Genomic DNA, 26,738 nt, shown 5'->3' with positions numbered 1-26,738 from the left:
ACCTAATATGGGCCCCACGCCTTGAGCTAGTGCTGTAATAATTGGAATAGCCCACACATTCTTGCCTGTATGTAGCACCACATATGGACACCTATAGTGTATGTATTTTGAGACTTTAATTGGCTAAATGTTTTAAATTAGGGTAGGCCACAGATTCAACTTTTGTGATGGAAAAGAACTCCCAGTTAGGTTGCAAAACTGAATTGTTTCGTTGATCTTCGAAGATCGGTATAATTGCAATTTAAAATTTTGATCTTCCTCTCCATAAATTTTGATTCTTTAAAAAATATCTGAGGTTCCTGGATACACCATTGCAGCATTCAATGAGTAAAGCCAAGTTCTTTTAAAGTACTGACTACACGAAACTTGAGAATTTCCCCAAATTGGCAATGTAATTTTGAAATGGTTCTTTGCCCATGCTGCCCATTTCAAATATTGTGGAGATTATGATCTAGTTTGACTTTGTTATCTAGTTGATGAAAAACTCTAGCATCAATGTCATCTCCTTCAAGAAGCCCATCCTGATTCCTTCCTTTGAACCCGCATGGCATTTTTGTCTTTTGCCACTAGCCCTATTTGGCCACATTTTATCCTTGCCTCTACCCTGTAAATCCTTCTTGTACTGAAACTACCATAAACTTTCCCTTGATCCCTCACAGGCCAAGCCCAGCCTGACTCATGAAAGCCGTCAACAAATGCCAATAAAAGGAGCTGAACTGTCACATGCATGGAAGGAACAGAAGGTAAATTTTCCACTTTGACTCTCTACATTTTGGAGGGCACATTCTTCTGAGGACCCCACCTCCCCGAGTCCTGATTGGATTCCATGCTGCAGACTCCACTTCCCATTCTGGTCAGACAGATGTCCTACCCAGTAGGATTAACACTAGGAGATGAGATGGAGTCTGGAATGAGTGCAACAACCATATATATATACAACCATATATACATATATCTACATCATCTCCATTATCAAAAGACAGAGACCACACATTTGGTAGGATATCCTCTGAGCAACAGGTAAAAACAGTAGCAAAAACATTTGTTGCTCTGCAGAACTACTTAATGCATTATTACCGTAGGTCACTACAAAAAGATCACTTAAGAATTGTTCAACTAGTTCCCAAAAGGGAGGAGGAGGGAGTTGGGATCTCTTTTAAAGCAAGAAAGGAAGGGAGGTGGCTTTAAAGTCCACACTGAATCAGGTTAAAAGCACGTAACTTTATTCTTCAGTAGATATTGGGACCATGCTTTAAGAGCAGGGCAAAGCCTTCTTGCCTGAAGAAAAACAAAGCCAATAAATAAATAAATAATTAAAGTAACTCTTTTTTTTTTCCCTCTTGGAAAGGGAGGGACTTCAGAACCATCACGTGCCAAATGCCTCCTCCTCCTTGAAAAGCCCTCCAAGTCAGAAAAGCAAGCCTAAGAATAACGGCTTCTCTTAGGATGCTCAAAGTTCCTTGCAGCTGATTATTTTTCAGGAGGAGAATTAGACAAAAATAATACAAGTGGGAAATAAAGAGAATGACCTACTTTAGTGGGGGGGGGGGGGGGGAAGGAGCTCCGTGTGAGCGTTTTGATCTAATTGACGGTGTGGGGTTGCATGCCCAAATAAGGCGCTGTTGGTCGGGTCTGCGCGGGAAGAAGGCCTATCTTGAACTCGAGCGGGGAGAGGATAAAGCGAGGGCCCTGGAACTGAGTGGGCAGCGAACCCCAGCACACTGGCCCGGCTGGTGTTCGGGGGAAGTGCCCTAAGAGATTCCTTCTGGCCACAAAACCAAGTACGATGGCCAAGGACTGGCGGGGGCGCCTTCCTTTCCAGGGCTACTTGCTGGAATGTGCGAGGGACCGAGGGTCGTCTGAAACGGCTGCCGGGTGCTCAGCCCTGCGCCAGGCGCTGTACTAGGGGGGTGTCAGGGAAAGGGTGACCTCCCGGGGGCGGGGCAGGGGCCCGCTCCCCTCCTCTGGGCCTCCCTCCGGGCGCCTCCACGCGGTGGCGGGAGGCCTGCGAGCCCAGGGCGTCCCGGTCACCGCGTCGGGCCTCGGCGGGCCCCGGGCCCCGGGCCCTTCCCCCCGCGCTGTCTCGGGGCCCCGCCGACTGCCAGGCCGCGGCTCCCGGCCCCCGGCCCTCGGCCCGCGGCCCCCGGGGACGGTTTCGGTGCTTGTGTCTCCGTTCGGCGTCGGTTGCGGGAGCCTCACTGAAAGCCTCCCTGTTTGCTCGCGCGCGCGCCGCTCCAGCTTCTCCTTTTCTTGGATTCTCGCCTGTCTCCTCCCACAGAGGGAAAAAAAAAAAAAAAGGTCACGTATGTTTGGAAAAATATGTAGGTCAGTGGAACATTTCCTGCACTGGTGCAAAAGGAGAGGAGGGCAGCGGGGGAGGGGAGGGAGAGGCCGCGCGGAGCTCCGAGGGCGCGCTCCCGGCCGCAGCCCCCACCCGCGCGCTGCTGCCCGGGGGGCGGGGGGCGGGGGGCGCTCAGCCGCAGCCTCTCCATCCTTGACCCATTTTCCCGGCCGGCTACGTTCTCCTCGGAAGCAGCGCGGATTATTCCTCCCCAGCAGCGCTCTCCCGCTTCTCCCCAACCCCAGGGGCCCGGCCGCCCCCGCTCCTCGGGCATCTCGGGGGTCGCAGCGCGGAGACGCGCCTGTGCCGGGGCTCGGAGTCCGCGCGCAGACCTGCCCCGCCGGGACGGCGTGGAGGGGACCGCCGTCGTGTGCTCCCCCCTCCCCGCACGGGGCCGCGGGGTGGCAGCGGGCCCGGCGAGGGTCTGTCCCGGCCGCCCCCGGCGACAACTTGAACGGGACTTCGGCCGGCGGCCCCGCGCCCGCCCGCGGCCGCTCCCGGCCAGTTCACCTCCAAGCACGCACACCCGCCGCCCGCGCCCGCCGCCCGCCGCCCGCCGCCCGCGCCAGCCCGACCCCGCGCCCCCGGCCGGGCCCCGACCCCGCGCCCCCCGCGGCCCGGCAGAGGCGCCGGCCGCCGCGCCGCCCAGGGGAGCCGGGGGTCCGGGGGCCGCAGCGTGCGAGTCCCAGGCCGGGGCGGGCCGAGGCCCCGCGTGCGCCCGGGAGAGACCCGGCAGCAGGAGCGGAGGGAAGGAGGAGGAGGCGAGGGAGGAGGAGGCGGCGGCGGGAGGCGGGAGGCGGGAGGAGGGCGGGGGAGGAGGAAGAGGCGGCGGCGGCTCTCCCCACCGGCTCTGCGTGCGGAAGAGTTTGCCGCGCGAGCAGCCGGCCTCCCGCAGGAGCCCAGGGACCCGCGCGCCGGCGGCCGGGCAGCAGCGGCCGCGCAGCTCCGAGACCCGCGGCCGCGGTGGCGGCGGCGGCGGCGGCGGCGGCAGCGAGAGCAGCGCCTCCCGCCGCCGCCCGGGAGGAGCTCGCCGCGCCCGCTCGCCGCCTCGGCTCCCAGCGGCGGCGGCGGCGGCGGCGGCGGCGGCGGGAGGCGCGTCTCCCCGGCCCAGTCCGCGCCCGGCCCCGCGGGGTCGCCCCGGCCAGCTCCGAGGTAAGGGGCAGCGCCCGGGGACGCGGGGGGCCCGCGGCGGGAGTCCGCGCGCGCGGGTTCGCGGGACCCGGTCACCTGCCAGCCGGCGCGGCGGACGCGCGGGGCCGCGGGGGGGGGGGGCGCTCAGGCGCGGGGCTGCGCGGCGCGGGGGTCGGGGGCGCGGGATGGGGTCCCCCCGCCCCCCGGGGCCCGCCGCCCGGCACGCCGCGGCCGGCAGGACTGCAGGGGCGGCCGGGCTGGTGTGCTCCGTGTGCGTCGCGCCGTAGGCAGCGGAGGACGAGGCACCCCGAACCTCAGCCTTTGGGGGAGCTCAGAGGGTGCCGTCGGGGTGGATAGAGGCCAAGCCGAGGTAGCAGCCTGGAGGGCCGCCCGTGCCCCCCGCCCCCCCCCCCCCCCCGAGCCCCACCGCTCGCCCTCTCGAAGAGGGGGAGCGGGGAAGCCCCGGAGAGTGCGGCGTGCGCGCCCCGGGCCCGCGATCCCCCGGGTCCCTGGGTCGGATTCGGCTCCGGGCCCGACCGGGAACCCAGCCTGCCCCCTGCACGTTTGGAGAACGCGTAGCCCGGCTCCTCGCTTCGCCTCGCCGCCGCTCCCCAGCTTGGATGCCAGCGCGCTGTTTTGATAGGAGGCGTGCCCCCTCCCCGGGGCCGCCGAGGAGCCCTACCTTTGACCTCTCCGTGGAGCTGCGCGGGGTCCTTCAGCAGGGGGAGCGGGGACAGGTGCCAGGGAGCTAAATTAAAAACCCCGCTCCTCTGCCTGCCGCTCCTTGACTGCTCAAGGTAAGAAAGTTTGTTTTCAGCCCTGTGATTCATAAATAATTAGTAACCAGCTTTGGAGATTAAGCAAGATGGAAACCTTAAAAATACACACACACTTCCAGAAAGTCTAAAAACTACCATGATTGTATCCGGGAGGCTTTAGTTCAAAAAGTTTAGAGCCCTGGGATTCAACAGGTGTTCAGAAGGGGTCCAAGAGGGGAGAGCTCTACGTGTTTGTCTTCAGTACCTACCTGCTGCTTTGGTATAGTGCCCCAAATTCATTAAATTGGTTGGCCTGTTTCTTTACAGGTAAAATATTGAGTAGCTGTTAACGTAATCAGCAGAGAGGAACTGGTCATTTGTGATCATTTAGAAACCAAACCTTCTTTTCCTTAATAGGAGGGTTTTCCCTGTTTGGACTTTCCAGATGATTGGCTCAAAAGCAGTTCCTGGCAAGATGTAGCCCTGTCCACGCCTCTGTCCTAAGACTAACTTAGTACCTGACCAGTGAATTGAACAACTGATTATGGCTTGCATGAAAGCAGAGATGCCCTTCTTGGGTGGGAAGTGCCAGTTCAAAATTCAAGGGCAAGTACTAAGTCTTTCTGTCACAAAGATTTCCTTAAAGAGAAAGCTTAGCAAAAATAATCCCAAAATGTATTTTAAAATAGCCCCCAAATAAATATAGCATTTAAAGGTGTTGTTCTGACTAGGGCCACTATTTTTTGCAAAAGCAGAAAATAAATTTTTAAAATCTGTGTTACATTACACAGCTAAGCCAGGACTCATAGAAGTATTGGCATTTCTCAGCAGTCTTCTTAAACACTTAGTTAGAAATAAAGTGTGCAACATAAAGACATTCAATACTTGTCTTCCATCTCCCAGAGCGATGCGGGAGTGTGGCTTAGAAGAATTGTAAATGTGCTGCTTTTAGCCATTTTCATCTTGGAAATCGATGCTTCTATTTATTTGCTGATCTGTCCCACTGTGTGCAACAGCAGAATTGGTTATATCCTTACTACTCCCCAGAGTGACTCCTGCGGAGGTGAGAGAAGGGACTTCATTCTGGAGGAAATACGTTATTAATAAAACGTTGCCCCCCAAAGAGTTTAACGTGCCAAGAAAAGAACCAAGTGTGGCTTTATTAATTAGTGTGATGAAAAAAATTCCCTGATATGATGAGAGTGTTCAGATGGTGACAAAGAATTCATCTCTGGGTAGAAAATAATGATTGTTTTTAAGCACATTTGGTTCTTTTAGGAGTTTGGGTCCTTTGTCAACTATTTCTGGCTGCCTAATAATGAAAATGATAAAAGTAATGAAAATGTTAAAAAAAAAAAACAATGACCCACATCATGTGATGCATGCCATTATTAAGTTGAATTTATCGTATTTTTTAAACTATCTTAACTCTTGGTAGTCTTTATAGCTGGCTCTTCACCCTGCCACTTGTTTCAAGTTACAAATTAGTGATTTGTTCAGATTAAAATAACACTATATGCATATCTTTTTGATATGATCACCTGTATATGTTCATTTTTTTGAAGTCTTGCTTTTGAACCTTAAGAACCTGAAGAGCTAAAGTCCTTTTTCTTAACTGTTATTACTGCTATGTATCTTGTCCTTCACTTGAAAAGTCAGTTTCTCCATTGTGATCGGGACACTGATTGTCCCATGCGGATCCCATGTAAGCGGTGACATCTCTTTCCCAAGAGAGGTCAAATTACAAGGTGTTGAAAATAGCCCAGTGACTCAGTATTCTTGGCTGCTTTACGCCGATGGATTAATTGGCTGCATCATAGAAGCATCTAATTGAGTTTCACATTTAAATAGTGGAAATGATATTTGATGCATTATTTGCTTACACAAATGTTTCATTAGCATGTTCCTGATCATCATTCTATTTGTAGCAAAGATGGGAGGTCAGGGACTGCCACGTTCATATTCCCCACCGCATCTCAGCCCTGTGAGGCCTTGTTCATAATAGATGCTCAACAAAGAGTGTAGGAAGTGAGCGGAGTTGTCGATGAGAGTTATCCAGAGGTTAGAAATTCGTGAATGCTAATGGAGTACTTAACTATGAGTAACTCAAGTTTAAATCTGATGATGGTGAATAATACCTTACAGCACTAAGTAAGGACTTACTGAATGTGAACACTTATTAAAAAGAATTTCTAAATGCAGGCATTAGCTAAGGCACTACTGAATTTGCTCGCTGAATTCTTGGACATTGGCGACCACTTGGCATTGTAAGCGAAGTCATCTTCTCGGCAAATTGCCTCCAAGATCACTTGAACTTCTATGGATCATAAAACAATGTGTGGTTTCCATCTGATGATGCAGAATAGAAAGGAGAGAGCTTAGCTTCTCCTTTCTGGTGGTGTGAAAAAAAGTGTATTAAAGAAGGTGAAGGTGCCAAAGATTGTGTCTCAAACTTCACAGTGCGTGTGATTTCCTGGGGACCTTCCTAAATGCACAGGCTTACTCAGCACATCTGGGTTGGGAGCCAATATTCTGCATTTCTCACAAGCTCCTGATGCTGTGAAACGCCAGCAAAGTTCTGGAATACACTTCATTCCGTTTAGCCTTTGTTTACTGAGCACCTACTACATGATAGGGCCAGGTAATAGGAAAATAAAGAACATGGATCCTCTCTGCCCTTAAGGAGCGGACAAGATACGGACGAGAGAGAGAGAGAGAGAGAGAGAGAGAGAGACTTTCTAGTATGAAAATGAGTTCCTGGACCAGAGAAGGGCCCAGGAAAGGAGATTTTCTGGTAGGGCTTCCACATTGCTGACCTTGACCTCTAGCTAGTCTCCTTTGAATGGAAAGCTTTGTGATTTTGCAGAATGTAAAACGTGGATATTGAAATCAGACAGACCCGACGTAGCAACTGGCACCCTGCTCGGCTACTGTGTGACTTGGAGCAACTTTTTTCATCTCTTTGAGCCTCAGTGCCCTGGTCAGAAAAATAGTGGGAATGCTGCTTACCTGGTCAAGGTGGGAGGATTCCCAGTAAAGGACACATGTTAAGCTTAACAAAAGTGATTGTTTTTATTACTGTCGATGGGAAAGAGGGGGCTGGTAGGCAAGAGAAAGAAGAGGTTCCTAAAATATTTTTCCATGTAGCTCACCAATTAGACACTCGATTTGGCTCACCAACAAAACCAAGGTGCGCAGTAGAGAACCAGGCTGGGGCTGGAGGGTGAGCAGCTGCATAAGTTAATCAGATGCAAGACGGAATTATCCAGAGCATGCACATCTCCACCCTTCTCCTGCAGTGCCCTGGCTTCTGTTCAGCCATGGTGATAACCCTTCAAGCGGCATATTTACCTGAGGCTGTTCCTGGTGCTTAGCCTGTAGTTTCCACAGTTCAAAACCAACTGGTGTTCGTGCAGTCAGTCACTCCTTAAAAATATGGTTCAGAGGGAAGGGCAAGTACTTTCCTCTCTGAGGGGCCTTGGTGCATTCCGTGGCAAGGCACTTTTAAGGAAGGATTGAACCATCAGTGAGTCTTTTCCAGGAGTTACCTGAAATTAGTGCTGGATGTCAGAAATCATCAGGCAGGCGTTTTATACTTGATGCTCTGAGAAGATCTCTATCGCTCTGATCTTCAGAGGGGTCATCTGGGTGACACAAAATACTCCAACATTGCTCTACTTTCATATATATATATGAAATATATATGAAATTCCATTTATTATTTGCAGAGGAGACTTTACTGCCACCATTCCCGCTCCGTGCCTCCCTGCCTAAAATAAACCTTGAAAACCAAGTTGTCAGAGAATGCCAATGGGCGTTTTATGTGTGGGGGAAAGAAAAGTAGAGGAAAGATTGGAGCCAAGGAAGCCCTTGGGGGGGGGGGGGTGGAGGGGTAACAAGGGAGAGAAAAGAGGGCAGCAAGCATCCAGAATAGAGGTCAGAGCAGCGGCAGGGCCAGAGGGTGGGAGGTGGGAGCCAGGGACCCAACTTTGTGGACTGCTGCCTTGTGGAAGGCCATAGAGGATTTTGTTCCTGGGTCTTTGAGGGTTAGCCAGACTTCCAGTAGGCACAAGCCTAAAGGAAGGCAAGTGACAGAGCTGAGAAGCCTCATTCTTCCCTCTTCTGAACCAAAAATGGCACTGCACAATTTCACAAAGGGTATTTGGGCCCCTTGAAAGTCAAACTATGGGAGAACAGGAGAATATATTTTAAACTATTATTTTTCTGTTACAAAAGTATATTTAATTATTGGAAAACATAGAACAAAATGAAGAACATAAAGATTACCTGCAATCTCGAGGTGTATTTCCTTTTAGTCTTTTTTCTATGCATTACATATCTGTTTAATGTTAGATCTAAAAAATCTCAAGTGCCTGGCTGGCTGTCAGTTAGGTGTCTGACTTCTGCTCAGGTCATGATTTCAGGGGATCTAGCCCCCAAGTCTGCCTCCTGCTCAGTGGGGAGTCTGCTCATCCCTCTCCCCCTTCCCAGTACCTCTCCTTCCCCACCCCCAAAGCGAATGCTCACTGTCTCTCAAATATTTTAAAAATATGATCTTGTAAAAAAAAATATACATGATCTTGTAAATAATCAAATATCTAGGCTATCTCTAGTAAAAAGATGCCCCTTGCAGCCTGTGCCCTGGTTGTGCCTGGCAGAAACCTGGTTTTGCTCCAGAGTCTACCGGGTTCCCACCTGTCTCAGGGCTAAATCCTGATTGGCCAAAGCTACCATGGCGGGCCAACTGTCCTCACCAGTGATGGCTCAGAGTGAGCATATGGACTTCGTCCTGACCAATAAAGCATGATGGTGGGCCACTGGGAAGCTTCTCGGGCCCTTCAAATGAGGCAAGGTGGGGGAGGCAGCCTTCTTCTCCTGGCAGTGCAGTACCTGCACGTGGGCAGCAGTCAGCCCCCAGAGCAGGCGAGGCCGGGTCCCAGCTGACCTGCCAAAGAATGTAAAGGTGAAGAATTGGCCCCCACAGTGCTCTTGACCTTCTGAATTAGGCAACAAGGAGTCTCTGCTTTGGGGTGTTTGGAAGATCCTGAAACTTTCCTGACCACTTAAAGCAGGTCAAGTTAGGTTTCTGTTAGTTGTAGCCAAAGGCATCCTAAGTGACATACCCCATAGCTCTCCACGCTTCTCAGGAGATGAACCATCAGGGAGTAGTCTGCTAGTCATTTTCCCGTGCACTCATATATATACCCATATATGTAGAGTTTTTTTATAAACAGAACTTACTCCATGCATTTTACATGGGACTTTTTTGGGGTGTCATTTCTTACAGCCACTTTATTCTTTTTAAAGGCTACATAGTCGTACTCAGAAGTACAATTTATTTAACCCATTGTTAAACATTTATTGTGCTGTTTCCACTTCCTTCCTATTCTAGTCCATGTCTTAACTTCCTTGTCTATATATTTTCAGGTACAGGCCAAGTTTTTCTAAGTCAAGCATGAGTAGGAGGAAATTCCTGAGTAAAGGGGCACACCTGTTGGTTGGCTAGATGTCACCAAATGGATGACTCTGATCGCAGTGTCCATGCCCCTTCCCACCTGCCCACCCATGTCTGAACCAGCACCACGAATTACCAGTCTCTTGAATCTCTTCTGTGTTTTCACATGCCTGACGTCATACCATTTGTACTCTTCCATTCTGGTTGTGTTTGCCTTACTCTAAACATAGGCATTGCCCTGTGTCATTAAACATTCCATGTAAACATAATTTTAATGGCTACATGATAGTTCATAATCATTTCTGGAGTGTGCCAGTGGTTTGTGAGGACACAAGAGAGAATAATTGAAATTGAGGCTCTCTGTGAAAACTGGGTAGACATCATCAACCTTGGAGTCATCTTGAAAGAGTCCTGAAAATGGTATTAGGAGACATACCCCTTCAGTGATCTGTTTTCAAGAAAACTCTGAGGACATGGCCTTCCAAACCCTCTCACCCAGTCAGATGGCAGGCTGCCCCAAGCATTTCTAAGAAGCTTTACTCTTTCTGGGATCTGTAGGGTTTATACCTTGACAGACATTCAGTCTCTGAATATACAGGAATCACTTAAATATTTTGTGAGAGGTACCAGGATAGCTCAGTCAGTTAAGCGTCCAACTCTTAGTTTCAGCTCAGGTTGTGATCTCAGGGTCATGAGATCGAGCCCTGCTCAGGCTCCACACTTAGCACAGGATCTGCTTGAGATTCTCTCTCCCTCTTCCTCTGTCTATGCCCCTCTTGCTCATGCTCTCTCTCTCTAAAATAAACAAATCTTTAAAAAAAAACAAATATTTTTTCATTGCCTGACACATAGCTGAAATGTAAGTTTGTTGTAGTCTTTCTAATTTTCCAGGCCTGCCAGAGAAGACAGGAAAGGAAATGGGATACGTGAAACTCATAAAAGATCTTCATCACATTTTTTTTTTCTCTCCTTAATTCAGAGAAGAAAATCTAACATCTCTAAGAAGTTCCCTGGGAATGGGATAATTCCATTTCCAGTCTGGGGCCTGATCATTAGTCCTCTCTGTGGGCCTGCAGTCCTTTTCGGGTAGTTTCACTAATAGCCCATCGCAGTGAGATTCAGATTTGTTGTCAGTGGGTAGAAAAGTCCAGTATTTTTTCGATTTCAGAGTGATATAGCTTCACTTTTCCCCTGTTCTGTTGTGCAAAGTTAAGAGCTCTTTAGAAATAGCACGATAGGTATACATATGGCAGAGTGATGCTCAGCCTGCCTGTTGACAGCCGTGGGGGGTGGCTGGAGAAGTGTTTCTGAGGAGGTGGGTGGAGGACAGGGAGGAGCCCATCCAAATTGCGCCTTTGCCACATCAACACTTTCCTTTGTGCCGTCTATGAAAGACGCGGCCTGCGGTGCAGTCGTTGCCGAAGATGCCTGTTTTCTGAAGATCATGACCTAATGAAACTGAGGAGAATTGTAAAACCCCGGTTTTGCTGTGTGCTGGGGGTTGGAGTGGGGGCAGGCGTGTCATGTGGAACGTTACCGAGAACGGGACCACCTCAAGATCCAGAACAGAGATCACTGCTGAGCTCACCAAGGCTTTCGTGGTCAGGGAGGATTTGATTTTTCTGGCTTCTCCTCCCTTCCCCTTCACAGCGATTGTCGGAGGGAGAGATGCCTGCACAGCAGATTTGCATGGCAGTTTTGAAGAGGTTTTATGATCTCTCAAGTTAGAGAACTTGTTTCTATTTCTAATCCTGTGTAGCCCTTGGCTGATGATCATCTCTTGGATTTATGGCTCAGGACAAACGGGTTTCATTTGAGGTAAGAAAGCTGCTTGTTTGGGAGCTGCTTCTGGGACTTTCCCACGCGCTTACACTCTCGGCCTCTGACTCTCAGCTCCCTATCCTGAGTGGTCAGGTGGCTGCAGTCCACCTGGTCCTGGGATGACAGGAGCACTTGTCACACTTGTCGCAGAAGTGCTTCTGGAATTGACGGCCTACTCCCACACATGAGGTTTACCAACCAGAGGAGCTGGAACTCGGTGTCTGCGGGTGGCAGGGAGAGACACAGCTCATAAAAAACCCTCCACCCGTAGACTTTTCTTCTTTACTTTCATCACCGCCACTTTTGGAGAGGTGTCTGGGGAAGCACAGAACCCCTTGATTTAGAGTTCTACGGGGCCTTGATGAACACAGCCCTCTCCCTTACTTTATACATCCCGTTCTTCCACCTTCTTTGCTGTCATTAACCACCACCCCTGCCAAGTGAGCCAACTCTTAGCTCCTGGCACCCTGCGTCCCCCACTTGATCTCGAGTGAGCCATGGGGTATGCCTTGACAGGGCCCCAGCTGCCACTCTGTGTCGGTCCAGTCTTGGACATGGACACCAGAATCTCTGCCCTTGTTCACGTGTGTGTGTCACTCTCACAGCCAAGCCCAGGCTCAGGCTGTGTCCGTGAGCACCCCTGTATCCCTGGCACCCCATGGGGGGCAGGCGCATAAGTGTGCAAAACCTGCTGTGGAAGGGATGATGCAGGAACCTGTACCTGCTCCCTGCTGCCACACAACAGATGTGACCCCCTCAACAGTGTCTAAGGAAACATGATGGCACCCGGCTCCCTCCTCAGGGCCTCAGAGCAACGTGTGTCTGCCTCCCCACCTGAGGACTGCTCCTCAGTGATCTTGGCCTCCGAGTTCTTTAAAAACCTGTTCCAGACACTCACCTGGGAGGTTTCCTGGCACTTGCTCCTCCTCAGCCAGGGCCTGCTGCGGTGGCCACACAACTCTGGGGGTACCATCCATCCCCCCCCCCCCAAATCCATGTGCTGTGAAAGCAGCCAAGCTCAGCAGCCAGGTGCCTGGCTCTACTTTGTGCCACATGCGTTTGGATTCAGGCTGTTTGGTGTATGTGGAGTTATGCAGCAGGGAGAGTCACAGACTCTTCCAACTGTCCGGTGGGTTTCTTCTCTCTTTTATCTCCCGGGGACCGGGCGAGTGGCATTCTCTAAGCACACAATGGGACTGTTGTAGCTAACCCGCTCCGGAGACCTGCGGTGGCCCCTTACTGGCAAAGACCCGGGAAATAGTGGGGGTGCCTAACGAAAGAGACATCATGCTTAAATTTTTAAAAGAAGAACGGTTCCTTTTGTGTTCCCAGTTTCTGTGAAGTTGTGCTGTGTTTGCAGGAGTTAGCTGCTCCGCACGGGCAGCCGTTTAACCCCCTGCACAAGATCTCCTGTTTCTGCCTTGCCGTGTGTCTAAGTATGTTGCTCTGTTAGGCCGCGGAGTCGCATTTCTCGGTTTGTGCTGCTGGGGCTGGTATCATTAGGATGAACTTACTTGGGGCTATGTTTGTGTTTTCTAGCAGCTCGGGTTTGGCGGCTCTTGTGTATACTGGAGCCTGTTTATATGAGATAGCTGTAAAAACACTCCGCCGCTTCCTCCGGTAGGGCAGCGTCGCCCTATGACCTGACTTTAAATCATAGTATGTGATGTGCCAGCAAGCATTTTAAATGGTTTGATGAAGACAGCTTGTGGCCTGTAGCAGGAAGCCCTGGCACCCTGACATGGTCGCCATGGCCAAGTGACCTTGGCAAGTCACAGACACCCCAAAACTGAGTCTCTTCAACTATAAAAGAGAGGTATTAATACTAAGCAATGAAAATTGAGAGGAGAGACTGTCCCTTACAATGAAAAGTACTGCCACTATTTTTATCACTCACTGCTGGGACTAGCTCATCCTCAGACTCCCCACACAGCCACCATTTCCACCAGTAAATGCCAGCCTCAAGGTGATTTCTTTTTGAATGAAGTACCTGCTTTTTTCTGACAAAGTGCATGCTAGCAATTAAAGACACAATATATCCCAGCATTCTCTTGAAAGCTAACGTCATGGGAAAAAGTGAAATACTCAAACTATAGAAGCCAAACCCTTACAATGTCTTGGCCGATGCTTGGGGTTGCACACTTTGCTTTCAAAAGCTTTTGCCATTTACGGGAACAAAGTAGCCTGATAACCTTTTGTGTCTGAAAATTCAATCTAAATCTAATAGACTCCAGTTATTCCCATGGATTCTGAAATTTTATGGGATGTATGGGGCGTCTCACTGTGATAAGTGTGACATGTGCTATTTCTTTTTTTTTTTTTTTTACATGTGCTATTTCTTACGACTTCTTGTTTTTTCTAAAGAGGGTTGGCCTACGGAATTAGGGCTCAGCTCTGACCACCCTGGAAGGATCCTGTCACTTTGCTCCTACATCACAGTCCCCTAAGGAGCAAGAAACACCCGACTTTCAGTGGAAATAGGAGTTTATTCTTTGAATTGCACATACACACACACACACACACACACACACACACACACACACCCTGATTCTGGTTAATAAGTTGCTTTTGCGATAGAAGGAAAGGACATGCAATGGACTGTATATTTGTGTCCTCTTAAAAATCATATGTTGAAACCCTAATCCCAATGTGATGGTATTAGGAGATTGGGCCTTTGGGAGGTGATTAGGTCATGAGGGTGGAGTCCTCATGAATGGGAGTCGTGTCCTTACAGGAAGAGGTTGGAGAGCTAGCTAGCCCTGTCTCTGCCATGTGAGGACACAAGAGGAGGCCCCCATCTGCAACCAGGAGGAAGATCCTCACGAGAACTGACAGTGCTGGCACCCTGTTCTTGGACTTCCAGCCTCCAGAACTGGGGGAAATAAATGTCTGTTGTTGAAGCCACTCAGTCTGTGGTAATTTGTTACAGTAGCCAGAACAGAGGAAGATGGGACCTCAGTGATCACCCGGGACGGCATGGCTCATGTTTTCCAGATGAAAATGAGAGGTTCTGAGAGCCAAGGGGCCTCTCCCCACTCCCAGAACCTGCAGGTCCTGCAGCCAGGCAGGACTGGGGCCCATTCCCAAAGGTTCAGGGCTTTTCTTTCTCTGCTGAGACCTGAGCATGTTGCCTCTCAGGCTGCAATCCAGCCACTCTGCAAGAATGAGGCTCCCCCTGGCCTCAGCCAGCGCACTCACCACCCAGAAATCCTGGGAGGGAACACTGTGGTCCAAACGGCCAGCTACCCCCTCGCATACACCATTGTCTTATCTCGCTGCGTGTGCTGCTCAGCTGCTCTTGGACATGAGCACAATAAGATAAGGAAGCCAGCGCCCTGGGGCAGCCAGGAACAGGGAGAAACAAGCACAAGGCTGGACACAGACTGTCCACTTTCACTTCTGGAACCCACTCACTCTTGTAGGCACTGACATCCGACTTCCAGATAAACAGAATGAAAGCACAGAACTCACTCATGTCTGTGATGAAGAATGAAATGCCTGCGTATTTGAACAGCTTCTGGTGGGGCTTCTCATGCGTGGGGGCAGGGGCCACGGTGGGACTTCCCCACATGTCTGTTGTCCTCTAGCTTTGTCACTGCCATCACTCCTTGGCCATCCCGTTGTCATTTTTCCATAATAAATTAGGGCACAGGAAACATCTTTAGGTCTAGGGGTCAAGGAGGGGCTGCACTCACCTGGCACTGTCAGGCACCTTAGCTCATTTGATTCGACAGCAACCTCCGGAGGGAGCATTTTGGTTCCCATTTTACATACAAGATTCCAAGGCTCAGAGACGTTAAGGGACATGCATGGGGACACTCCGAGCAAGAACTTGATGAATGTAGCCCTTTAAAGAAGGACCAAAAATAGAACAGCTAGTTTTTGTTTACTTTTTCTGAAACGCCGCTTCCAAGAAGATAGGATGTGTATAAAGCAGAGTGAGCATCTGAACATGACTTCTGTAGCTTCTGCGCCGTCTCGAGCTGAGGTTACTGTGCGGGGCCTGGGTTCGTGCTGGGGTGAGAAAGCGGCCCCGATTTGGTGTCTGTTTTTAACCCAGCCCTCAGGAGGAGGAGGCTGCATGTCAAAGGCCGCAAGAGAGGCAAGCTGGCAGGAAAATCATTTTTAGGGCAAAATCATGATTCTGTTCCTTGCCGTCTTTTAGTAGCTAACCTGCTTTTCAAAATTATTTCTTTAGCTGTAATAAGGACTGTTAAATCAGGACACTCCTTACGTCTCTCCTCATTTTCTCTATAGTCAGATATATCTTTCTTCAGCTGAGAGCACCAGAGAAGTCAGCGGGGGGGGGGGAGGGGTGCCACGTAGCACCACACTTGTGAAATACTGGTTCACCTGAGTGTCGTCAGCCCCTGAGACCTACAAAACCAGCAGCTGACTAGTTTCTGGAGAAGCCTCCCAGAAGTCAGCCAGGGTTCACCTCAAGTGTGTTGTCCCACCTCCTTCCCCTCCACACACAAGTGTAAACGTCAGCACTCAGTATACATCAAGGAAAACACGTGCAGGCAAGGTCTTGAAGAGTTTTGAATCACGGGGTTTGACCCTGGGGAGGTGTGTGCCAAGTGGCCCCCCTCCCTCCACCAGCTTGGGGCCTCTGTGGGCCGAGCTGCTGGGCTGTCTTGGGGGTGAAGCCTCGAGGGGCCCTGTTAGATCACTTGTGTCTTTGTCCCACTGCTCCCACCTCTGATGGAAACAGAAGCAGAACCCCAAATGAACATCAGCAAGACGATGTGATCTGCCCGGTGGCTGGCAGACACAGGCACACACACACACACACACACACACACGAAATCAGATTTGTTCTAGCACATGGCTCAGGTTGGTACCACACCCACACCAAAGAGGTAGGATTAGCCATCCAGCACCTTCTCAGAATGAGTGTTACACTGACCCAATACATCTTTTTTTTTTTTTTTTCTGTAGAATCCTTGAATAATGCCTCTCTTAATTATTCTGGGCTGCATATTGTTTCAAAGAGTTCTAAACATGAACTGATTTCAGGACAGTGTTCCAGCTATGGCGACTTATATTTGTGCCTTGGACAACGATGATGGGGGATGATGGGGTTGGGATTGCTCGTTTTTTTGTGGCCGACCATGAATTTCTATGGGCAGGAATTAACTATGATTCAAGGGGCACTTGAATTCTGATTATGCAGATAGGCTGTCCCAGGTTAATTCCTTTCTTGTTCCGGTCCGCACACCGCAGAATTAGCATGTTTTCCTGGTTCTTCAGGCTTGCATTTTGCTCCTAGCATGAAAGCGTGCCCCCAGGCCACAGGAGTAGTGCCAGGGTTTGGGAGGAATGGTACTGCCCAACTTTCTCAGATGGGGAGAAGTGTGGTTGGAAATATGGAAGAACTTTGGAAAGAATATGAGAGGAGGTCTATAAATCGTGAAATGTGGTGCTCCTCTTAGTTCTGGGGCAGATTTTTCAGGAGCCAGAATTAAAACCAACAGTTCCTTTGAGGACCTTAGTGCAGTTTTATTGGTGGTGCCACTTGTATTGCTAATTTTAATAAATTATGATGCTCGCAGACACCAGAGTCATTCAGCTAGTCCCTATCCTTCCAGAACTTATTACTGTTCAGGGCAAACCTCATATCCCAAGATTTTTTCTAATCAACATAGAAGCCTGAATTAACTTGAATTCAGGCAGAGTAGATCATTGATTCTGATAGCTTGGGCCCATAGTGGATCTATTTTATATTCTGTCTAAAAGGCTGTCAAATGCCATATTTTACCAAAGTCCTGTTCTTTTTATTATACCTAACTACGGATTGCCATTCTTAAGATAAAAAATTTACATTTTCCTTTTGCAGTTTCCTCTTTTGATAACTATCAAGAAACTTCTGGGGAATATTTGGGGTTAGCTTCCAATCTGATTAAAGACAGATCTTCAGCTTTGATTCTTAGGCCGAGTCTCCCCAGGATGTGTCCCCCGTAGGAGAGTCAATGCTGTGGAGCTGGAAGAGAGCTCAGAGGTCAGGCCACCAGAGCCATCATTTCACAGAAGGGGAAACTGAGGCTTGCTGGAGGCAGAGCTGGGCAGAGAAACATGTCTTCAGCCTCCCAGCACGAGGTTATCATACACCTTTCCCCATGCCTCCCCTTACCTGTCTTTTGATGTAGGTGCTGATCATTTTACAAACAGGAGCAGGACTGTAGTTGTGAATTAAAGGACAAATACTGTGTATTTCAAGTCCCCAGATGGCCACCATTGGCTTAGCTTATTTTTATGATTCCCATAAGGTGGAACAATAAACATTGAAAATTTGCTTTTCCTGATCATATGCACTGATTTCACTTCTTTTCCTTGAAGATGAATTTGCATAGTCAGTGGGTTGAGATGGAGAGACCAGTGGCACCAGGACCGAGGGACCCCTGGTCTAGCCCCTTTCAGCCACGACAAAGTGCCTCATCTCTCTGCGTCCCCTAGGAAATTGAGAATATGAGACCCGCCTTCCAAAAGGCATTTGTGTTAAGATCAAATGAGATAATTGAGGGTGAACATATTCTGAAAATTATTAGTGCCTATAAGAAGTGCAAGGGGACAAGTGACAAATGACAGTCTGATTCCATTGTAGTTTTAAAAATGGATAAATGAAAGGACTGATCTGTCAAATCGGGGCCTGGAGTTCAGCTCCTGCTCTACTCCTTCCCAACTGTGGAGCTTAGGAAAGTTGCTGAAACCTGGGACCTCCCCGTCCTCCGCTGTCAGCCAGGGGTCCCTGCTGCTTCGTGCTGCTGCCCTGAGAATTCACCGACAGTGCACGCAAAGCCCCTAAGATTGTGCCTGATACTCAGTAAGCAAGCAGGGTCTGTTCCTTATCACGGTTAGGTTTTCTACCATGAACGTTTATATTCCTGCCAATTATACCCAAGAAAATTGTGGAGAAAGTGTTAAAAGTTAAGAGAAGGAAAGCAAATACATCCCTGGGTGGCTGGGATGGTGCTGTGGGGCTGCGTAGGGGGATGGCCAGCACTAGTGACCAGCTGCTACGTCCATTGATTGAGGGTTAGAACGTTCCATAGCCAGGCTGATCCTGCAGAAACACAGACACACACACATACACACAGTTAAGCCCCAGATGCCAGGGAGACTGGAGTGCCCTCTGCTTAGGTCTACTGTCCAAAGAGAGAAAGCCTAGGCCTTGGACACCTGTCTAGGTTGTAAAAACCCAGACACATGGGACTCTCTGACTCTTGGAGCAATTTTACGTTCAAAAAGATCAAGGTTAGAAGCCAGGGTCCTTTCCGTCCCATTTCCAAGGAGCAAAAGTCGCTCTTCCTCCTTTCTGGATGAAGAGAGAGAGATACAGCTACTCCTGTCCTGTGCATAAGCAGAGAAAATCCTTTGTTTTCCATCCCTCATCTTCGAGGTGTAGGGAGCGCTCATGTAGAAAGTCCCCATAGGCTTTCATCACCTTGCCCCAGGTCTGGGTGTGGGGGCCGATGGGGCAGCGTCACTGGCTGTTGGTCTGGTGTGAGTGCCAGTAACAGAGCTGCCTCGTGTTTTTGCAGCATTCACATGCGTAAAGTACATAACCGTGCAAGCAGGCAACATCCGGACCCTGCATGGTTTGACAAACCGGCCATGTAGCTGAGCACATCACAGTGCCCAGAGAAACCCATGTCCCATCTCTGTGACAAGGAACAAGGGAGCAAGGTTGACGACACAGCCCATGAGGGACATTGGCAGGACCAGGAAGCTCCAGGCAGCCTCATCCAGTGCTCCTTCTTTTAGCAAAGACCCCCCAAACATGAATAAACAGCTAATTTTTTACAAATTGTAGCTGGATCCTTTTATAGAAGAGTACACTCCTAATGAAAGGACTCTGTCCCAAGCTGTTCCTGAAAGAAATGGAGAATGTTGGCGTCTCCTGGCATTTCCGCTTCTGATCAGCCTCATCTGAGAATTTAATCCATTTTCTGATCAAAGTCCAAAGTCTCTGTTTTGCTCGAGCTTTAATCATTGGCTGTAAAGACTCCCTGCTATTGCACACACATATTAAAATCAGGTTACAGCCAAACAGTGATTTGGTTCTGAGGGCTGGGGGGTTGGGTAAGGAATACACATCTAAATAGGCAATGGGTACTCCCAGGTCTCAGGTAAAAGTTAACAATGTTTTCAGCATATTGGGAATATTTTATCCTATATGCTGAATTTTCTGTAGGCTGAATGCTATATGTGAATTGTTGAAATGGCCCTGACCTGTGTTTTCTGTTATTTTTTTAACACTTAAGCAAAAGAAGAAAAATAACTTAAATTCAAATGCTTTCCAAACTCCAGTATGAACTTTCACTTCTTTTTGATTAAAAAAAAAAAAGTTTCCATTTCCTTTAAGGAAGTAGATGATATTTGTGAGGCTGACTGAAGGATCTCTTTATAAGGGAAGTAAGTGAGGTTTTGAAAAGGACTTATGTATGAAGGAAGCCTGCTCAGGACTTCACCTGTAAGTGAATCGTTCAGAGGGATTAAAAGATGAGAAGATGCTGGGTGACATCCCATACTAGAACTAAGGAATTCCAGGCCTTGTGTGCCCCCTGTGCCCCGCACACCCCCATGTGCCGGATGCCACTGAGGGCCGGATGCCAGGGGAGGGAGCTGGTGCTTAGAGGGGCCGCAGGGCCTTTTGCCTGGGATGTTTGGGACTCAGGAGCTCAGAGCAGCCACCATTTGGATGATTCTCCTTAACCATGTATTTCATACTCAGAGCACCAATTTTCAGAAAATGAGAAGGATACATAAACATAAGGATACATACATAGGGATACATAAACTCTACCGAAAAGTTCACGTTTCTTTTCTCCCAGCCATGCAGAGGATCCTGTGATTATGAAGTGATTTCCACATAATTCCCCTTTGGCTCTACAGGCGTAGAAGGTGTAGAGTATAAGACTGACATGCATGGGCTGAGGGTGCCTTTTGAAACAATCCTTAATAATATATTGCCTCTCCATTGAGCTGTTAGATTGATGAGTATAGGGGAACTTTCGGCTGTTCCAGATCCAGATCAGTGAGTATTCACTATTGATGCTGTCCAGGCAAGTCATGTATGCTAATTGAAAGTAAGAAGAATGCTTTGTAATTGTAAATGCACAATGTAATTGTGCACATTGGTCTTGTGTAGGTCTACCTTTTCCCAGAGCAGTGGTTGATTCTTTCAACAAAGATAATTTTCTAAAGATTTTATTTATTTATGAGAGAGAGACAGAGAGAGAGAGAGAGAGAGTGCAGAGACACAGGCAGAGGGAGAAGCAGGCTCCATGCAGGGAGCCTGATGTGGGACTCGATCCCGGGACCCCAGAATCATGCCCTGGGCCAAAGGCAGATGCTCAACCACTGGGCCACACAGGCGTCCCCAAAGGTAATTTTCTTCAGACCTCTCTAGCTCAGGAAGGAGATAGAGGCAAGGATGAGGAAGGCATGAGCAACACAGGACTGTGGAAATAAATGAAGGCCAGCCAGAAGAGAACCAGTAAAGGCTATTTATGCAGAGCTGACTGTAGCGAGGGAGTCGGCCATCATCTCTTGCGTTTTGGCGGAGGCTCAGAGGCAAGCAGAGGAGAGGTGAAGCTGTACAGTGGAAGGGGAGAGGCCCCCAGTGTGCCCTGACTGGAGACTGTCGGCATGGGGAAGTTGGAGGTGGGCTCAAGAACGAGGAGCATCTGTGATCGGTTAAGGGCATATGCTCGGCTTTCTCTAGTAGTTCCTAAGTTAGTAGTGGGGGGGTGTTGGAAATTAGGGACGTTATCCATTTTTACTCAAGTCCTGGCCATTTGGGGCTGATTGTTACCAAGGTTGTTGGTTGGCATTTTGGATTCTTGCCAGTGGTGGTGGCCTGACTTCCTGCAGGCATGAGATAGCAGGCTGGCTTCCTGGGCTGGTTACTGTAGATAGCACTTGGCTTCCCGGCCAGGTTGCACTCAGAGTTCTGTATCTGCATATTCTCTGGCCACTGCTTGTTTGTACATTTAGTGTCTCAGTACCAACATAGCGCTGGCCGAGAATAAACAACAGACTCAGCACCTGTCAGCCTGGGAGCTACTCAGGCTGTGTTGCTCCCCATCAGGTGGCGGGCATTGAGAGTGCTCCGGTGGTCGCTGGCAGGGCCCACCCTACCACCGTCTGTTTTCAGCTGCACACTTGGTCATGAGGCGCACAAGCACTGCAGCATTTGCGTGCAGAGAGCTCCGGATGCCTTCCTCCAACTTGGCCTTCACATTAGTGAACTACTGGTCTGAGGGGCATACTGTTTTATTGGGCAGGGAAGCCCATCCTGGGTTTTAGTCCCATTTTTGGTAGTGACTGGCTGTCTTCATCGCCCAAGGTCTTCCTGACAGTGGAAGGTTCTCATCCGTCTCATGTCGCCCCTGCTCCCTGCCTTGACGTGGCAGAGGGTTTCCTGGCCAGGAATGGAAGATTTCCCAATTGCTCTGAAATTTCTGTGGTAATGTCCTTCTTCAGTCATTTTCTTGACACCCACCGGAAGTTTGATGTCACAGCCTCCCTGCCCTGGGCACTGTGTCTGGTGTGAGGCGGTGTTTGTGGCAGCCTGGTGCCCATCACTGTGGTCCTGGCAGCTCCCTAGGGGTTCTTCTGAAGGTGGTCCCCACCCCCGCTGCGCCCTAGTTTATTATTTATGTGTCTATTGTGCGTTTAACATCATTGATAGAGGAGACACTGGAATCTTTTATTTTTCTAGAATTCAAGAAAAAAGTTTTCAGAGTTTAAACATTAAGTTTTACACAAAACGTGTCTAAAGTATCTAAGTTTATAAATAAACTCTAAAAATATTATGTAGGGTTTTGAAAGACATCTGCAAGTTTTGAAGAGGGGATGGTTTTAAACAGGCATTTCTTCTCTTGCCTTTGTGTGTGTTTGCACTTTTAAATTAAATGACATCCTCTGAGTGTAGGAGTTAAGTCAAAGCTGTCAAGATTTTTTTTTTCCATCCTAATAACAACCCTTGTGCCATTGACTACCAAGAATAACAATGAGCCTTTTTTTAAGCTAAAAAAGAGTATTTATTTTCGTCACTGAAAGAACAATTATTCGTGTCCTTACGGTTTTTAAGGTATTTTTATGAATTCTAAGAATAAGCCAGTTTGAAGTTCAACTACACAAAATAAAAATGCCTCATTACTGAGCTTTCCACCTGAAGTATTTGGGTTGGTGGGTCTTGGCCTTTCAATGATAACAGATAATATTTAGTGATGACTTTTGTGTGTCTTATGCTGTTGGAAATGCAGTAACTATATTAACCCATTTACTTGTCACATTATCCTCACTTTATAGCTTGCACACTGAGGCCTAAAAAGTTTTAACCCCTTGCTCAAGGCCGCACAGCCATGATTTGGACCTGGATCATCAGATAGCCACCTTTGGCCTATATTGACTCTAGAAGGTTCCACTTGCATACTGGTTGAGGCATTCAGTTTCTCTCTTATTTCCTCCTAAAACACATGCTTGGAAAGAATGAGAAACATTTACTATATGTTTTTATCTCAGAACCCTTCAGGCTTCTGGAGTATAACATACAATGATGATCATAAGGCTCTTCCCCAGACCGTGGCCTAAGCTGTTGCGGATAAGGCCAGCCACTGCTGCTGATCTGCTCTGCATAGTGCTAACTCGAGAAAAGACAAGAGGAAAAATAGGAGGAGGACGGTGGTAAAAGTAATTTATGATTATCTTCTGATCTTGTTTTTTTTTTTTTAATCTTTTGGTTAAATCTGTTTTTAGCGGACTTACTTTTTTTTTTTATTGCAGTAAAATATTTAACACCGCTGAGCTGTCCACTTAAAGATGGTTAAAATGGTCAGGTTTATGTTATGTGAATTTTACCGATCAATCGATAGGAAGAAAAAAATTTTTATTTTTATTTATTTATTTATTTTTAAGATTTTATTTATTTATTCATAGAGACACAGAGAGAAAGAGAGAGAGGTAGAGACAGAGACAGAGGGAGAAGCAGGCGCCATGCAGGGAGCCCAACATGGGACTCCATCCCGGGTCTCCAGGATCATACCCCGGGCTGCAGGCGGCGTTAAACTGCTGTACCACCAAGGCTGCCCGAAAAAAATTTTTAAATCCAAGGAGCTGATGGGCAACTCCACAGCAAGGCATGAGGCCCATAGGATGCGCGGGTCTCATTGGCAGGAACAGAGTGAGACTTTCCCTAACGTGTTCACATTCTGCATTGATCTCACAAGGAATCAGAAGGCCTCAGCAGGATATGAAGACCTTCAGAAAGAAGCCAAGAATAGTGTGGAAGTGCCTCCTTTTGGTGCAAGTAGTGGCTGATTTCGTGACTTCAAGGACCACTTTGGTTCCTGCTGTGTTTGGGGAGTGACAACTGTAGATGAAAACTCTGTGAGGATAGGCCCTCCTGTGCTGGAGAGGAGAAAACACAGGATTGATGAAGAAGGGGGTCCCTGACGCATATTTTTAAGTTTGACGGCTCTAGTCTCTTTTAGAAGTGAGTGTCCTCAAGGACTTCCCTCTGCAAGGAGGAAGCACAAACCCAGGGAAAAAGTTGCACAGCACTGATAGCTGAGATGCATGACTAGGCCCAGGAAGATTTAGCCGGGTTCATGTTTTTAGGAGGATTATCATGGATCTTGCAAGAATCCTGGTGACAAAGTCCTGTGGGTTCTTGGATCCCAATTTTTCCCCCCACAAGCCCTGTCTTTTTAGGGCTGTAGTTTTTAAGGATCTTCAAATGTTCTAGAAGAAATACCTGCATCAAGGGGCGCCTGAGTGGCTCATTTGATTAAGCATCTGCCTTCAGCTCAGGTCATGATTCCAAGGTCCTGGGATGGAGTCCTGCATCGGGCTCCCTGCTGAGCGGGAAGTCTGCTTCTCGCTCTCCTTTTGCCTGCAGCCCCTCCTGCTGCTGTGCATGCTCTAGCTTTCTCTCTCCCTCCCTCCCTCCCTGTCTGTCTCTCTCTCACATAAATAAATAAAATATTTAAAAAGAAGAAGAAGAAGAAAGAAATGCCTGCATCATGCTTAGGAGGTAATGCCCTGAGGAGTTCTTATAGCAACCGGGACAGGTCAATATCTGGATCAGAACATGAGTTTTTGCCACTCTGGGCTCCAAGGGAACTCAAAACGGATTTAAAGAAGGAAGAGATGGACAGTCAAAAGGGAATTCGCAGAACCTCAAAAGCCCTGCACAATTTGGCATAGAGCTCAGCCCAACCACCATAACGTGGTCAACTCTATGTCTAAAGCCTAGACTCTTTCTCAGAAGCATCCTATTGAATGACAGGAAGAGAGACACATGTCATCACAGGTGGAAAAGTGATGCTTCTGCTTCCATGTGTGGGTGTTTAAGAGGTTACCTGCATGATCAGAAACTACGGAGCTGGAGATACCTAAAGAGGACATTTCTCTCTAGTCAGAATACACAGATCTAGAGCTGGAAATTATTTTAGATTTGACATTTACGTTGTCAAGAAACTTTCCCATATGTCCAACAAGACTTTCCGTTTAACTTCAGACTGGTAAAAATAGTTCTATTTGAGGGAAAAGCTCCTGTTGTTACTGTCTGTCCCGAACTGCCCTGACACTTGTTCTCTGCCTTGAGCTGCTTTGCCATGAGTCCCCAACCCCCTGGCATGGGGTCCAGCCCGTGTATGGCCAAGACACTTAAGTACACAGGGCCCACTGTGGCGTGTCACCTGACAGCGTTGTCTGTACTGCAGTCTCAGGAGCACGGGATTCTTGTATGAATCTAAGTGTAACCTGAGTTGAGAGACTCAGTGGAGAGAGGAAGGTAGTCTGTTTCCTTCTCCAAGTACTGTTCCTTGAGCAAGATGCACTTTTTCCAAACAATTCTAGAAGCATTTATTTTAGCCAATGTGGCAGCTCAGCTTAAGGCCAGCTCTCCTTCCTCTGGTTTAGATGGTAGTTGGGTATGGGAATGAAAGTGGTTAGGAGACCCTAAATAAACTATCACTCCCTTGCTTAATTATGACCACTTATCAATCCGGGAAAGGAAAGGATGGTGGCCACTGGCAAAGGAGAAGGAACACAGTTGCCAGTGGAGACCAGGTATGAATCCCAGCTCTGTTGCCCATTAGCTACAGGAATTTGGGCACCTGGTTTTATGACTCTTAGTTTCAGTTTGTTTCCTCACAGGAGATTGAACTATGGATGTTCCCTAAGATCCCTTCAACTTAGAATTTCTGCCTTGATTGTACTCAAATCACAACATTGTTATAAAATTGCTAGAAACGTGACTTTATCGTATTTACAAAAAGGAATAATGCATTTCCTAATCATCAGTAGGAAGAAATTAAAATTGTTGAATTCTTTTTTTAAAAGACTTTATTTATTTGAGAGACAGCGTGAGCAGGGGGGCAGAGGCAGAGGGAGAAGTAAACTTCCCACTGATCAGGGAGCCCAATGCAGGGCTTGATCCCAGGACCCTGGGATCATGACTTGGGCCAAAGGCAGACATTTAACCAACTGAGCCACCCAAATGCCCCTAAAATTTTTGAATTTTTAACTTTGCTGTAAAGCTACATTGTGGAAGTTTTCAGGTAGCAGAAGTTTTCTCAAAGCTAAAGTTGGTGACAGAGATTTTGAAAAGCTGGAGAGAGGTAGGAGGGAAGGAGAAGAAAGAACATGGCATAGATCTGTCCCCAAGGCCCCACTATCTGTAAGAATTTGATGTAAGCTAAAAAAGGCCCCAAAAGTTGCTGACAGAGGGAGACATTACACTGTAGTGTTGGGGAAGAGTTGTAGTGTAGTTAGCCATTTTGAAAAATAAAATCTAAAATTTTACATCTTCACTTGATCCTAGAAAGCCAACTCAAATTCCAGATAGATTTAACAGTGATTTCTTTTAAAGTAGAAAATAGAGAAAGAAACATTTGTGAAACTTTACTCTTAAGAATTTTCTGTAGAAGAACAAAAGTTGCAAAAGAAAACACTGACAGATTTGATGTAAACTTCTGTGCTTCATAAAAAGGCAATCAAAATGTAAAGACTCTCCACCTGGAGAGGATATTTGCTGAAAAGAATCAAATCTTCAATGTAAGGAGAACTCTAGAAATGGTCTTTATAACTAAGGCTCTAATCCAGAATTTCTCCAATTCTGGCCCAAGAATCACTTGCATCAGAATTAGTTAAAAAGGTAGATCCCCATCCTTCACATTTCTACCAATTCTTCAGCACACTGATGGCTGGGATCCATTGA

The 26,738-nt window shown here is 48.1% G+C and overlaps 1 protein-coding gene across 3 annotated transcripts in view; it reads left to right on the top strand.

Annotated features, from left to right (window-relative positions):
• Positions 1–3,405: 3,405 nt before the first annotated feature.
• The window catches only part of NPAS2 (neuronal PAS domain protein 2), a 158,709-nt gene continuing 135,376 nt past the window's right edge, over positions 3,406–26,738 (top strand). For 2 of the 3 annotated variants that reach the window (XM_049115443.1, XM_025463851.3), the window contains exon 1: positions 3,406–3,493. The gene's annotated coding sequence lies outside the window, so the exon portion shown is untranslated. Of the gene's footprint in view, positions 3,494–3,967; positions 4,270–26,738 lie in introns of those variants that run through there. The other variant, XM_025463850.3, reaches the window with a different exon arrangement.

This window comes from Canis lupus, chromosome 10 (genome assembly GCF_003254725.2).
Source record: "Canis lupus dingo isolate Sandy chromosome 10, ASM325472v2, whole genome shotgun sequence".
In the NCBI taxonomy this organism is placed as follows: Eukaryota; Metazoa; Chordata; class Mammalia; order Carnivora; family Canidae; genus Canis; species Canis lupus.
This window is presented reverse-complemented; position numbering and strand designations above follow the sequence as displayed.